Here is a 15,326-nt window from a genome sequence, read left to right as displayed (position 1 = left end):
AGATTGTAGTAATTGGAGTAGGGATCATACTTGTGTTGAGGCTGGCCTGGAAATCCTCCTATGGCACTAACTTGCTGCATCGAGCTATCCTGCAACGATGGACACATATCCATAGGATGCCCAGGAATGGAACAAACACCACATACCCTAGCTGTTTGCAATTGCCTTGCAGCCAATTGTCTAACCAAAGCAGTAAGATCAGAAATTTGATTTTCTAAATTAACATGACTTACCTCATTAACACGCCTAGTAGTGCCATCTGTTCCTGCTCCAAACTGTTGTGAATTTTTGGCCATGTTGGAAATCAATTCCCTAACCGCTTTGGGTGTTTTATTTACCAAGGCTCCTCCACTAGTTGCATCTACCATACTTCTATCCATAGGTTGGAGTCCTTCATAGAAGTATTGGATCAAGAGTTGTTAGGGTATTTGGTGGTGTGGATAGCTAGCAACAAGTTGTTTAAATCTTTCCTAATATTCATATAGTGCCTCACCACCAAACTACCAAACTCCACACATTTCTTTCCTAAAGTTTGTAGCTCAGGATGCAGGAAAATATTTATCTAAAAATATTTTGTTCATCTCATCCCATGTACATATCGAACCGGGAGGAAGAATATATAACCAATCCTTTGCTTTATCTCGTAAAGTAAATGGAAAAGCTATTAATTTTACCTGGTCCTCGGTCATACCTTGTGATTTCATGCTTGAACAAACAACATGGAATTCCTTGAGATGTTTACGGGGGTCCTCACTTGGAAAGCCATGAAAAATAGGAAGTAATTGAATGAAACCAGATTTTAATTTGAAGGCTACCTCAAGAGTGGGATATATTATGCATAGGGGCTGTTGGTTCATTGTTAGACAGTTTTGTATGCCCTTAGCTTCAATCAATGTACTTTATGAATTTATTGTAAATGAATAAAAGTGCATATTTGATTCATGTTCCCTTGGTATGTTTCTGTGTAATACCCTTAAACTGGACACTTAATGAGACTCGTGTTAGTTTAGAATGTTCACAGCCAGTGGGTTGGTCTGGGGAGACCTATCCTAACACGGTTGACACTGTGGTGCCACCAAGTCGGTTGGGGTGGCTTGTCTCAGCTACCAAGGTGAGACCCTAGGCACACACAGTGTGGGATTAATTGAATCTTTGAACTGGACCAGATTTCCAGTATTGCCCTGGACCTTGGAAATTGATGGGAAAAACTGGAAAGTTACACCCGACCCCTAGACTCGATTATGATACTGCACTAGGTGTTGGATTGGGCTGTCTTTGATGTACCAATCAGTGAGATCCTTAGCAGGGGTCAAAACCTGGGTATGTTGGGACAGTCTGAGAATTCATTTGAGTGGGTCATCATAGTGATAGGATCAGCCCCTTTGTCGGACAAAGGTAATGATCGGGGATGCACTATCACTGATGGAAACCAAGACTGCCGGCAGTCGATTTCAATTGTTGAAATTTGTTTTGAAAAATATATTTTATATGAGATATAAAAGTATATAAATTATGGTTTCAAAATGATTTGCAAAAGGTTTTAATTCCTGAGATCCATAATTGAGAGAGTGCAACACTATTCCTGGCAGCCAAGGGAGAGGTCCTCTCTTGTCGGGCAGTGTATGATCATTATGGGCTGAGAGGTTAAGTGTAAGACCATTGAGGATAATACCTGATGGGCTAATCTTGCATCTACCCACAATCCCTGGGTGTTACAAGGTGGCTTGGCCCAGGGACCACTTAGAGTAAGTGTTGGGCCCATAGAGCCCATCTGATGGGTTTCAGGGGGTGCACTGTCCATAACAGTGTATTCGGCCAGGCCTTGTAACATAGGATAGGCTGAACCCATGTGGCTGATGTGTAGATCAATGTTTGGGTCCCACGCCATACAAGGAAGCCCAACTGGGCAGCAGTTTGGAAGGCTTAATGAATACATAACCCTAAATGGGCCTTAAGTCCATTTCGAACTGGGCTAATTTGATTAGTCTTTAAGGGGCGAATTTTGAGATAAGATTAGCTTATAGGATTGAGCCCACACCCTATCCACTTAAAGAGTTCAAGATCTAAATGAGATTTAGATTTGGAAACTTCCTAATTAGAATAGGAGCTGGCTGATCTTATCCACAAATAAGATAAGGATTATCCCTTATCTTAAAGGGACTTCTAATCCATATATGATTTGGGTTAGCAACTCCTAATGGGATTAGGTGTTGATCCCTTTAAGTCTATAAAAGGAAGAGGGGGCGGCAGCCTTTAGACATCCAACACAACGGACAACTAGCAGTCTTGTCTTTAAAGCTGAGATCACAGAAGAGAGAATTATGCACCCTGCAAATTCTCTTTAGCCGCCTCCTTCCTGCAGCCACCGCCTATAGCAGTTCGATCTCCATTGCTTGAGAGAAATCAAGATTGGATCTTGATTCCAATCTTTTGGAGAAAAGATTGGTAGGAGTTGTATTCACAAGCCGTCCAGGTGATTCTTGGGAAGAATCAAGTTCTTAGGAAGGACACTGCTGATTCTGCTCCACCTTGCACTGCGCCATCTTCAGTGGGAGTAGATTTTGGTTTCTACCTTGGGCGTGAACACCTCCATTGAGAGATATTATTTCTCTGTATCAGGTATTATCTCTCTCCTCCCTTTGGTTCAGATCTGGTTCAGTTTATGGTTTAAGAATGATCCTTGAAAATATGATTTTCTAAATAGGGAATTCGATTCTCAGTTGAAGGGAAAGAAAAATTTTTGAAATTCACCCCCTTTATTCCGCAATCTTGTCCATATGATGGATTTCCTATCCCTTCATCATGATCGGCGTAGCCAACTCCCTTAGTGTTCTCTCTCTATCAGCCATCCTTTCCTCCTCTTCGAAGATGGGTTGATCACAAGTTGGTAGGTCGAATTAAGAATTCACCCTTTTAGGTGAACGGTCCTTCCTTTGCTTCGCCTCCTTCCTTAAACAACGGATAGTCTTCTCAATTTCGGGGTTGTACTCTAGTTCACCTAGTTGAGAAGCACGAGTCATAAAACAAAGAAGGTTAACATAAATAGAAGGTAACAAGCTAAGAAATTAAAGTAGCTCCCCGACAACGACGCTAGAATTCTGACGGGTTGTCGAACCCCTCAAAATTAATGCTATTCATACAATAAAATTTTTGTAGTAATAGTGGTACTACGTCGAATCCCACAGGGAGCTAGGGAATAATTTCTTAGCCGAATGTGCAATATAATAGAGTGGGAAAATTAAATAATTAAAATTTCTAAGAGAACAAGAAAGCAATAGCAATTTCAACTAATAATATGTAATCAGTCTTACCAAATTTTGATTCAAGGGTTCGGGTTAGTCAATTGGTCATCGATCATAGGTAGACTTCGGCAATCTTGCAATTCAAGCATTTAACCTTAGATTTATTAGGATAGCCATAATAAACCTTGTGTTATCCTAAATCAGCTGACCAAACCCAACATTCGATCAACACGTATCACTAATCGACTGGGTACAATAGCGTTCCATATTAACTAGTGATAGCATTAAGCTTTGTAAAAATAATTAAACCAAAATAATAATAATTGAGATAGCTGCAATTATCGAATCTTGTCCCATTGATTCCCCTTAGGTTAGAACATGTCAATACATTGGTCAAAGGCCGTCACGAACAATTGACCCAGAAAGATATTAACCTCATTGCTACTTGTACCACTATTCGTGACAATTACGAATCACCAAACCATGGATAGCAGTAGGAAAATCAACATTAATTAATTTGTCAGACTAATTAACATTAACATCCATTGAGAATATGCACAAGAACCAATGAATACTTGAATTTAAAAGCAAGAAAAGGCGCTATGAAATGGGCCTTGCTGTGAACATGCTCTGACTTTGTGCCTAGTTTTGTCTTCGATGTGGACCGAATCTATCAAAACCCAAACATAAAGTTGTGTGTCTTTCTTTCATCTTTCTGATGCCTCTTGAATTATCCAAATTAGAGTCAAGAATTGAGGGTTATGCCCAGATTACTGAATGGTGCCGAAATTGTGCAAAATCATTCGAATTGCCTTGTTTTCTTCCAATTGCCTTCTTGCTTGCCCTGAATTGAAATACCAGAGTAATGAGTCCAATTAAGTGCTAAATTAATAAAAAAGGGTGAATAATTGGGGATAAAAATAGGATACTTTTTTTTCTCATCACTTAGTCAATGGATCTGCCACATTCTCTGTTGATGCTACCTTTTAACATTAATCTCCCGTAGATCCTGTGTTGTCACCCAACAGTGGAATGGGTGATATGCTGAATTCCAAATTCTATAATGAACGCCTTCATTCATTAGGCAGCCTCACTTGCAGCAATGTGCTCAGCTTGGGTTGTGGATTCTACCATTCTTACTACACAAGACCCAATCGAGAAGATGTAACCAGATGTAGACATTCTACCATCTGGATTTGACTGGCAGTTGGTATCAGTATACCTGATGATCTATAGTGAACTACCATCGAATACCAAACAAAACTCCTTTTGTCCTTTGAAGCTATTTTAGTATGTTTTTCACAGTGGTCCAATGCTCCTGCCCTAGGTTATCTACTTACTACACTCACTGCCTGAGCAATGTCAAGACAAGTGCACAGTCTGGCATGTATGATGCTCCCTACGGCTGAGGCATAGGGAATCTCTTTCATGCCCTCAATCTCTTCGAAAGTCTTGGGAGACATACCCTTGGAGAGAATGACTCTGTGCCTGAAAGGAACATTTCCTTTCTTGGAGTTCTCCATACTATATCTTTTGACAATCTTGTCAATGTAAGTAGACTGGGATAATTCTATTAGCCTCTTCGATTTATCTCTATAGAGTCGAAGTGCCAATATGTAGGAGGCTTCTCCAAGATCTTTCATGGAGAATTGTTGTGAAAACCACACTTTCACCATAGCTAACATTCCTACATCATTCCCAATGAGTAGAATGTCATCTACATACAAAACCAAGAATGCAACCTTATCCCCACTGATCTTCCTATAAACATAGGGCTCATCTAGATTTTTCTCAAAGTCAAACTGTTTGACGGTAGAGTCAAATCGGATGTTCCAGCTCCTAGAAGCTTGCTTAAGTCCATATATGAACCAATTAAGTTTACATACAATGTGTTCCTAACCTACAACAATGAATCCTTGTGGTTACTACATGTAGATATCTTCAATAAGATCTCCATTTAGGAACGCAGTTTTGACATCCATTTGCCAAATCTCATAGTTAAGGTATGCTACTACAACTAAAAGGATCCTAATGGATTTAAGCATGGGCACGGGCGAAAAGGTTTCCTCATAGTGGATTCCCTTTTTTTGAGTGTACCCTTTTGCTACAAGATGAGCCTTGTAGGTCTTAACCTTACCATCGGGGCCCTTCTTCCTCTTATAGATCCATTTGTAACCAATTGCTTTTACCCCAGGGGGCTGATCTACTAGAGTCCAGACTTCATTGGTCTCCATTGAGTCCATCTCAGCTCTCATGGCATCTACCCACTTCAAGAAATCTATGTCCAACATAGCTTCTGTATAAGTCATGGGATCCTCCTCACTAGTCATAGCTTCCACCAAGTAACTTTCTTGGTTATAGCGGTAACGAACTAGAGGCATGGAAACCCGGGTAGATCTTCTAGGTTGGTTATTTTCTAGAACTTGTGGGATATTGGTGTGTTCGGAAGTGTGTTGTTAACCACTTCGGAGCACTAGTTTCAATATTTATAAATTTATCGATTCTCAAAACAACTACAAAACATAGTTAGTGGTGAGAAAGGCGTTGTATCCACACTAAAGCAAGGGAAAAATCATTACGTACTTTACTCCGGACAAAATAACACGATGGAAAGGTGCAGAAACACAAAACTTTAATTAATTAAATGGGAATCCATTAAAATAAAATTCTAATAATGCTGAAAGTGAAAAGTGCAAATAAATAAATAAATAACAGAAATAAATAAATTGAAGAAACTAAATGAAAAGTTTGTAACTCGGTCAGAGGTAGCAGTCTCTAGATCTCTCATTTGACACTCAAACTCCTCGAGCTTGGCCTTCTGTCTTACCTGGCCGAATCCTAGATCTACAGAAAAGAAAACCAAAATTAAACTAGATAAAAGTAAATTGCATAACGGAAAAATAAGAACTAGAAATTAAAGAATGAAAATTAAATCTAAAATGAAAGTAAACTGGTTGGGATCCGAATGCAGAGGGGTAGTAGTGGCTAGACAAACTACAAGAAGGAGCCCCTCCTCTTGCCTGGGCGTTCTCCTTTTCCTCTATCCTTGAATTTCTCAAGATCAGCCTTCCGTCTCACCTGGGGGCAGAATCCAACCCCTTCTTAGGACCCCTTGGGTCCTTTTTATAGAGAAGGGTGGATAAAACTAGGATTAGAGAGAAAGAGGGGGGCGACAATTGGGTTTTAGCAAAAGTATGGGTGCCCTAGGGTTTATAATGAAGGGTTAGGATGGTTCTAAGGTGATCCTAAGGCTGAGAAGAAAAGGAGAGGGCACCCAATATTATGTAGGCCTGAGATTTGGGTGCTCAAAATTGGATGGTGGAGATTAGGGTGCTTAGGGCTGAAAGGTGGAGATTAAAAGGAATGGGTAGCGCACTAGAGTGAATGGCTTAGATAGAGAGTGGAATAGAGGGCTGAGATCTAGTGGGTAAAAGCTGAATGGTGAGGATTAGAAGTTAGGTGGCTCTTAGGGTTAGAATGCTAAAAAGAGTGCCCTAGAATGAATAGTGGAGATTAGAAATGATGGAAGGTGAGGATTTAGCAGTTAGGGGCAGATAGGGTTTGTTAGAGATGAAAAGAATGAGTGGAAAGGCACCCTAGGGTTTGCTAGGGAGAGGGGAGTATGCTAATATAGTAGGAAGGGCGCCATTCTGGGTTTAGCAGATAGGAGGCACTCTCCTATGCTCAGTTTCTCACAAAAACACCCCCTCTCTCAACTGGACTTCACACCAACTTCCAAAAAACTACATTTCAGCCTTAAAACTTCCCTAGTCTTCCCAAAGATTTGCATAGAGACCCTTAGAGATCACAATATTGAATTTAACTGGGAAAAGGGGACATTTTGACTATTCTAAGGCCTAAAATACCCATGAAATGATGCCCTTAAGGCATCAAACTACATAATTATCACACTCCCCAACTTAACCATTACTAGTCCCTTAGCAATGCAGCCTTAAAATTACATTGAGTATAGAGATCATTCCCATTGCAAGATCATCCCTGAAAAAATTAGTTAAGTATCCTGATTCAGAATTCTCAAACTTTGTATAGATCGGTATTGGGCTTAAGGGGTAGAACTGTCTTGCTTTGAACATTATAGAAACTTGGCTTAAAAATTAGCCAAGTATCCATTTGCAAACTATCTCGATAAGTTGAGATTGATTTTTGATAAGTTGAGATTGATTTTTAAAATCAGGCGGGTATTCTTCTTATCTTTTTTATAGTGGATTTCTACTCCTGAACTTGATATGTACACTTTTTTTTTATTGCCACCTTCCACTATTTGAGGTGAATCTCTACACTTGCCTTAGGTGAAGAGGCCCAGTTACTAAGTTTTAGGTGATTGTCTTTGGCATTCCCTTTTCTATTTGACGCTAATCTCGACACTTAACTTAGGTAAAGAGACCTAGTTACTAAGTCTAGGGTTTCCATTGACCTTTTATTCTCTTTTTTTTTCAAACACTATTCAGGGTAGTCCACTGTCTCTAAAAATTTGAAGAAATTTTGTCTAATTTTTAATCTCTCTTTTTATCTTACCAGGGGAAAACTTGGGAGTATTTCTAATTTCTAAATGGTTTTAACAATATTCAAATAAGACAAATTTTTACTCCTATCACTTGCTACCAATTTCGACAAAATTCAGTATTCTTTTATCAGTTTCCTTAATTTTTTTATTTGGGAATCTCTTTTAATGGAAAGAATTTTTAAAATTTTCAATGAAATTTTAATTCAACATATTTAAAGGCTTAGCTTTTAATTTTTTTTTCAATTTTTCTCTCTCTCTTTCCTCACCCACCCAACTTAAGTGCCATTGTCCCTAATGGCATAACTAGGATGTTGCAAAGGACTTGGACCAAAGGAAACAATCAAGAGGATTTCCCAAGGGATTCAAGGTCTACCAACTAGTCTTGAATCAAGAAACAAAAACTTTAATCCTACAGACAATTGGAAACTACGTTGGGTTGCCTCCCAACCAACGCTAAGTTTAACGTCTTCAGCCAGACTCATTGACACACTTATCTCATCTATACTCTCAAAATCATTTTCTTCTTTCCACAGATAGGGTTCAGATTGGGCTAACAAAGGGGTAGACAGGGCATCTAAAAGATCATCCACTACATCTACCTCGAACTCATCTTCCCCTAGGTTTGGATACTTAATGGCACTAAATACATTTACCTAGACTTTCTACTCCCCAAATGAAATGTCCATTTTTCCCGATTTATAGTTGATGTTTGCATTGGCCATTGCTAGAAACAATCATCCTAAGATTATCGGGTTATGTCCTCGATTGGGGTCATGTCTAAGACAACAAAATCTATGGGAAAGTAACAATCCTCTATCCTGACAATGACGTCCTCAATAACACCTTGAGGATTATTGATTGACCGATCAATGAGTTGTAGAATTACCTGGGTAGGTTTTAACTCGCTGATCCTAAACCTTTCAAAAATGATTAAGGGATGCAAATTTACACTGGTCCCAAGATCCAATATGGCCCGATCGAAGGTGATTCCAAAGATGACACAACTTATAAGAAGTGCACCAAGGTCTTTCATCTTCCAGGGGAGTTGGTTTAGGAGGACTGCACTAACATCTACCGAGAGCATTACTTTTTGTGGGGCCGATCGTGGCTCCCTCTTCTGAGTGCACAGCTCTTTCAGAAACTTAGCGTAGGCCGGGACATATTGGATCACATCAAGGAGAGGGATGTTTATAAGGACTTGCTTGAATAACTCCTTGATCTCCTCATTGTGAGTCTCTTTCTTCTTTTGCAATGGCCCGGTTGTGAATGTGGTTGGAAGGGGACCACAGGTCGGTTCACTATAGGCTCTTCTTCTAAATTTTCCTTTCCTTCTTCTCCCCCCCAACTTAAGGTCTTCTTGCACTTTTTCTTCTTCACTGACTTTCTTTTTCTTACATGGGTCTTCTAAAATTCTCACACTCCTTAAGGTTGTAAAAGCTTTGGCATTTTCAAAATGAGGGTTCTTAGGAGGTGGTTGAATTTGTTGTGGAGAAAAAACCGATGGCTGATTTCTAGGATTTGCAATCGGTTGACTCGGTACTTGCCCTACTTCTCTCCTCGCATTGGCTTTGGCTAACTATCATATTTTGCTCTCTAATCTAACTATGGACTACTACTGAGTTAGAATTAGCTACTAAAACTGCATGAATTGGTCATCCACTATACAGGTCTGAGGAGGTTGTGGGTAAGCTTGATACGGTTGGGCCAGTTGGTTCCTAGGGTACATCTGCTGGAATTGACTCTGCAATTGTGGCCTCTAAAATTGTTGGGCCATGGAGTTAGATAAATGATACTGTTGGAACTGTGAGTTAGGTTGATGTGTCCTCCAAGAAAAGTTAGGGTGATTTCTTCACCCAGGGTTGTAGGTATTTGAGAATGGGTCATTGTTTGGCCTCGAGAAACTCTGGGCTGCTTGAATCTATTCTTGGATAAATGGCGGAATTTGGGCCGCCGTGGGACAATCATCAACCTGGTGGGCTGGGCTGGCACAAATGGAACAAACTTCAGGATAGGGTGTAGATGGGCTCAATTGCTGATTATAAGTGAAGAATTGATCAAGCTTTTGGGCTAGGAGATCTACCGTGTCCAATATTCTAGATAGTGCATTCAGGTCCAGTCTTGGCTTGGGCTATATATTGTTCCTGACTTCGTAGAGCCCTAACCTTTCATAGGAATACAAGGATGCATTGTTGATGGAGTTTTCACTCAAGGTCTCAAAAAGGGCATACGCTTCATCCTCGCTTTTTCTCAAAAATGCCCCCCCACAAGATGCATCCACCATTTGCCCGTATTAATCAGTCAAAACTTCATAGAAGGTTTAGAAAATTTTCCATTGAAATAGGCCATGGTGTGGGCATTTTCTCATTAACTCTTTCATTCTCTCTCAAGATTCGTGAATTTGTTCACCCGATGTTTGGGTGAATCCAGTGATAGCTCTTCTCATGGTGTTGGTTCATCCTATAGGGTAGAACTTTTTAAGGAATTCTTGTTGCATTTCTGCCCAAGCTCTAATAGGTCTCCCTATAGTTCTCAACCAATGTTTGGCCTTGCCTTTCAAGAAGACGAAAAGAGTTAATCTACGGGCATCATCATTGAAGTTTTGGATCCTTACCGTGGAATGGATTTCCATCAACTCGTCTATGTGTTTGTATGGGTCCTCACTCGGGTTCCCATAGAAAGAGGGGAGCTTCTAGGTTGTGCTTGACTTAATCTCATACCTGCCCAAGCTCTAATAGGTCTCCCTATAGTTCTCAACCAATGTTTGGCCTTGCCTTTCAAGAAGGGGAAAAGAGTTAATCTACGGGCATCATCATTGAAGTTTTGGATCCTTACAGTGGAATGGATTTCCATCAACTCGTCTATGTGTTTGTATGGGTCCTCACTCGAGTTCCCATAGAAAGAGGGGAGCTTCTGGGTTGTGCTTGACTTAATCTCATACTGCAAGGCTTGGGTATCTGGCAATTGTATGTAGGATGAAGGGTTATACTGGGTTGGAGTGAAATACTCCTTCAGCTTTCTGGGTTGAGCATCATTGATTCCGACTATTTGGTTGCGTTGTTGGTGATGGAGGTATCTCTCTATCTCAAGTATGGGTTCTACTGTTTCTCTCCTCAGAGATCTCCTTCCCAACATACAACTAAGAAGTTCCTTTTTCTTCTTTTTGAAATTTGAAATTTAAATTTTGAATTTTAATTTCAATTTTGGATTTTGAAATTTAAACTCAAATTTTATATTTTTCTCTTTTTTTATTTCTTTTATTTTCTCTTTTTTTTTTGAAAGTTAAAATTTAAATTCAAATTCAGATTTCGAAATTTAAATTCCTAAAATTTAAATTCAAAATTGAGTTTTCAAATTAAAAAAAATGCAAGAAATTCAAACGCATGACCTACGGGCTGACCTAAGGTTTCCTAAACTAGTGGTTCAACCAATGTGAATCCTCTTAGGTTCACTTAGAATTACACCACTTCCTTTGGTTAGCCAGGTAAGAGGTGGCGATGTGGGAGGCTCCCCTTGCTCTCACAAGGACCTAATTAAGTAACCACAAAACCCACTTAGGCTTAGCCGTTTAACCTCTTTCATTAGACACCAACCGCCAGTTATGGAAAGTAATTACAAGCTTTCCTAAAATTCAGCACACTTTTGAACCAAATGTGAGGCTCCCTAAATGATCTTGCTATCCCAATTTTAAATTAGGGTGTAGGATGAACCGCACATAAAGGGTGGTGATTTTTGGGCCAAGGATGGGTGATGAAATCCCCACCTTATCTTATTTAAGTTGGATTGCCCTATTAACGAAAAAAAACACAATAAACAAAATAAATGCAACTTATTACATTGCATGGACAATACTCTCTAATATGCAATTCAGCAATTTATCATAAAATAATAAAACAACACTAATTCAGAGAAAGGAGCAATTAAAAAAATAAAAACCCTAACACATTAACAACTAACAAGATAATTTCAACAATCAAATAAACCTATATGATGCATGCTCTACAATATCAAACCCTAAATGTTGGAATGCAATTACAAAAAATTTTAAAAATATTAATTAATTAATTTATTTTATTTATTTTTTATTTTTTTTAATTCGAATTCAAATTGAAATTCAGATTTGAATTAAAATTTAAATTTTGAATTCAAATTTGAAATTTAAACTCAAATTCAAAAATTTGAATAATTTCCTTTCAACAATTAATTATTCAATTAAATAACTAATTAAAGGGCAATTAAATAAAGCAATCAAGAATTACAACAAACCAAAAATAATAGGATTAATTATGCTAAAATAATTAACAATCACAAAAATAAATTCTAAAAAGAAAAATCGCTACTCAAAGGATTAAATAGAAAAAAAATCAGAATATGCGGCAATAAATATAAAAAATCAAATAAAAAAAATGAAGTGAGTTTCTAATCTGAAAAAAAAATAGAACCAAATAATCCTAAATAGAAATTCACTCAATAAATTAGAAAAAATATATCTAAGAACTAAACGAAAAAGAAATAGAACTAAAAAGACAGTGAACCCCCTAAAGCCCATCACATGGACTCCTAATGGGCCCAACACTTACACTAAGTGGTCCCTGGGCCAAGACACGTTATAAAAACCTAGGGACTGCGGGCAGATTAGCCCATCAGGTATTACCCTCAATGGTCTTACACTTAACCTCTCAGCCCATAAAGATCAAACAATGCCTAACAAGAGAGGACCTCTCCCTCGGTTGTAAGGAATAGTGCGACACTCTCTACTCACATGGATCCCAGGAATTAAAAAGTTTTGCAAACATTTTGAGACCATAATATATACATATATATATATATATTTATATATATTTATATATATTTATATCCGTATATAAAATATATTTTGCAAAAAAATTTCAACGATTGAAATCGGCTGCTAGCAGTCTTGGTTCTCATCAGAGAGAGTGCATCACCCATCATTACATTTGTCCAACAAAGGGGCTGATCCTGTCACTATGGTCACCCACTCAGATGAATTCTCGGACTGTCCCAACATACCCAGGTTTTGACCCCCGCTAAGGATCTCACTGATTGGCATATCAAAGACAGCCCAATCCGATACCTAGTGTAGTATCATAATCGAGTCTAGGGGTTAGGTGTAACTTTACAGTTTTGCCCACTAATCACCAAGGTCTAGGGCAATACTAAAAATTTGGTCCAGTTCAGGGTTTCAAGTAAACCTACACTTCATGTACCTTGGGTCTCACCCTGGTAGTTGGGACAGGCCACCCCAACACTTGGCGGCACATCAGTGTCAGCCTTAGCAGGATAAATCTCCCAAGACCTATCCAATGGCTGTGAACATTCTAAACTAACACGAGTCTCATTAAGTATCTAGTTTAAGGGTATTACACAGAAACACACCATTATAACATGAATCAAATATGTACTTTATTCATTTACAATAAATGTCATAATGTACATCAATCTGATTGGAGCTAAGGGCATACATTGTCTAACAGCTCGCACTTGCACTTAGGTCCAATCTGGTATAAGATGGAGTCCCAGACTTTCCACGTGTTTCTCAAACACTTTCTGTGTGAGTGGCTTAGTCAATAGGTCTGCTACATTCACCATTGATGCTACCTTTTGAATCAAGATGTCCCCTCTACCAACAATCTCCCGCAGTACATGGTACTTCCTCTCGATGTGCTTCGACTTCGAGTGGAGTCATGGCTCCTTAGCCTAAGCGATAGCTCCATTGTTGTCACACAACAATGGGATGGGTGATGTGCTGGACGGAACTACTCCCAATTTGTGAATGAACTTTTTCATCCACACGGCTTCCTTGGCAGCTTCACTTGTGGCTATGTATTCAACTTCGGTTGTGGACTCTGTCGTTGACCCCTATTTGCTGCTTTTCCAACAAACAACACACGATCCTATTGTGAAAACATACCCAGATGTAGACTTTCTATCATCTGGATCTGATTAGAAATCAGCATCAGTATACCCCTGGATCATTAGTGAGCTACCATCAAATACCAGACAAAACTCTTTTGTCCTTCGAAGGTCATTAAGTATATTTTTCACAGCGGTCCTGTGCTCTTGCCCTAGGCTGGCCTAGAATCTGCTTACCACACTCACTGCCTGAGAAATGTCAGGACGGGTGCACAGCACGACATACATGATAATCCCTATGGCTGATGCATAGGGAATGTCTTTCATGCCCTCAATCTCCTCAGAAGTCTTGGGAGACATCTTCTTTGAGAGGGTGATTCCGTGCCTAAAAGGAACATTTCCCTACTTGGAGTTCTCCATGCTGTATCTTTTGACAATTTTGTCAATGTAAGCAGATTGGGATAATCCTATTATCCACTTCGATCTATCTCTATGGTGTCGAAGACCCAGTATATAGGAGGCTTCTCCAAGATCTTTCATGGAGAATTGTTGTGAAAGCCATATTTTCACTATAGTCAACATTCCTACATCATTCCCAATGAGAAGAATAATGTCTACATACAGAACTAGGAAGGTAACCTTATCTCCACTGGACTTCTTGTAAACACAAGGCTCATCTGGATTCTACTCAAAGTCAAACTTTTTGATGATAGAGTCAAACCAGATGTTCCAACTCCTAGAATTTTGCTTAAGTCCATATAAGGATCTATTTAACTTACAAACCATGTGTTCCTGATCCACAGCTATGAAACCTTGCAGTTGCTGCATATAGATATCTTCAGTAAGATCTCCATTTAGGAATGCAATTTTGACATCCATTTGCCAAATCCTGTAGTCATGGTATGCTGCTACAGCTAGCAGGATCCTAATGGATTTAAGCATGGCCATGGGCGAAAAGGTTTCCTCATAACCGATACCCTCTTTCTAAGTATACTCTTTTGCCACCAGATGAGCTTTGTAAGTCTCAACCTTACCATCAGGGCCCTTCTTCCTCTTATAGATCCATTTGCAACCAATTGCTTTTACCCCGGGAGGCGGATCTACTAGAGTCCAAACTCCATTGGTCTCCATTGAGTCCATCTCAGATCTCATGGCATCTACCCACTTCAGGGAATCTATGTCCAACATAGCTTTAGCATAAGTCACGGGATCCTCCTCACTAGTCAAGGCTTCCACCAGGTAACTATCCTGGTCATAGCCAAAATGGACTGGTGGCCTGGATACCCGGGTAGATCTTCTAGGTTGGTCAATACCTGGAACCTGTGGGACGCCTCTCACTGCTCCCGGGCTCTCATCATCAAGAACTATTTCCTAACGATGGTTGTTCAGGATATAATAATTTTCCAAGAATTGTGCATTTCAACTACAGAACACCTTTTGCTCACTTGGGTTATAGAATAGGTAACCCACAGATCACTTGGGGTAGCCTACAGATATGCAACGGCTGGTCCTGGATTCTAATTTGTCCGCACTCATTCTTTTAACGTACACTAAACAACCCCAAATCTTTATGTGTTTGACACTTGGTTTCTTTCTGGTCCAAAGTTCATATGGAGTATTTGGAACCGATTTGGTTGGAACCCGATTCAGCACGTATATCGCAATCTCTAATGCATATCCCTGAAAGG

At 39.4% G+C, this 15,326-nt stretch overlaps 1 non-coding gene across 1 annotated transcript; it reads left to right on the top strand.

Moving 5' to 3' along the window:
• The first annotated feature begins 10,106 nt into the window (after nucleotides 1-10,106).
• Nucleotides 10,107-10,213, top strand: LOC148846226 (small nucleolar RNA R71). Its single transcript, XR_016102668.1, has one exon. It is a non-coding gene; the product is annotated as a small nucleolar RNA R71 (small nucleolar RNA).
• The last annotated feature ends 5,113 nt before the right edge of the window (nucleotides 10,214-15,326 follow it).

The sequence above is a fragment of the Nelumbo lutea genome, chromosome 7, assembly GCF_056320005.1.
Source record: "Nelumbo lutea isolate HS-2025 chromosome 7, American lotus-T2T, whole genome shotgun sequence".
NCBI lineage: Eukaryota > Viridiplantae > Streptophyta > Magnoliopsida > Proteales > Nelumbonaceae > Nelumbo > Nelumbo lutea.
This window is presented reverse-complemented; position numbering and strand designations above follow the sequence as displayed.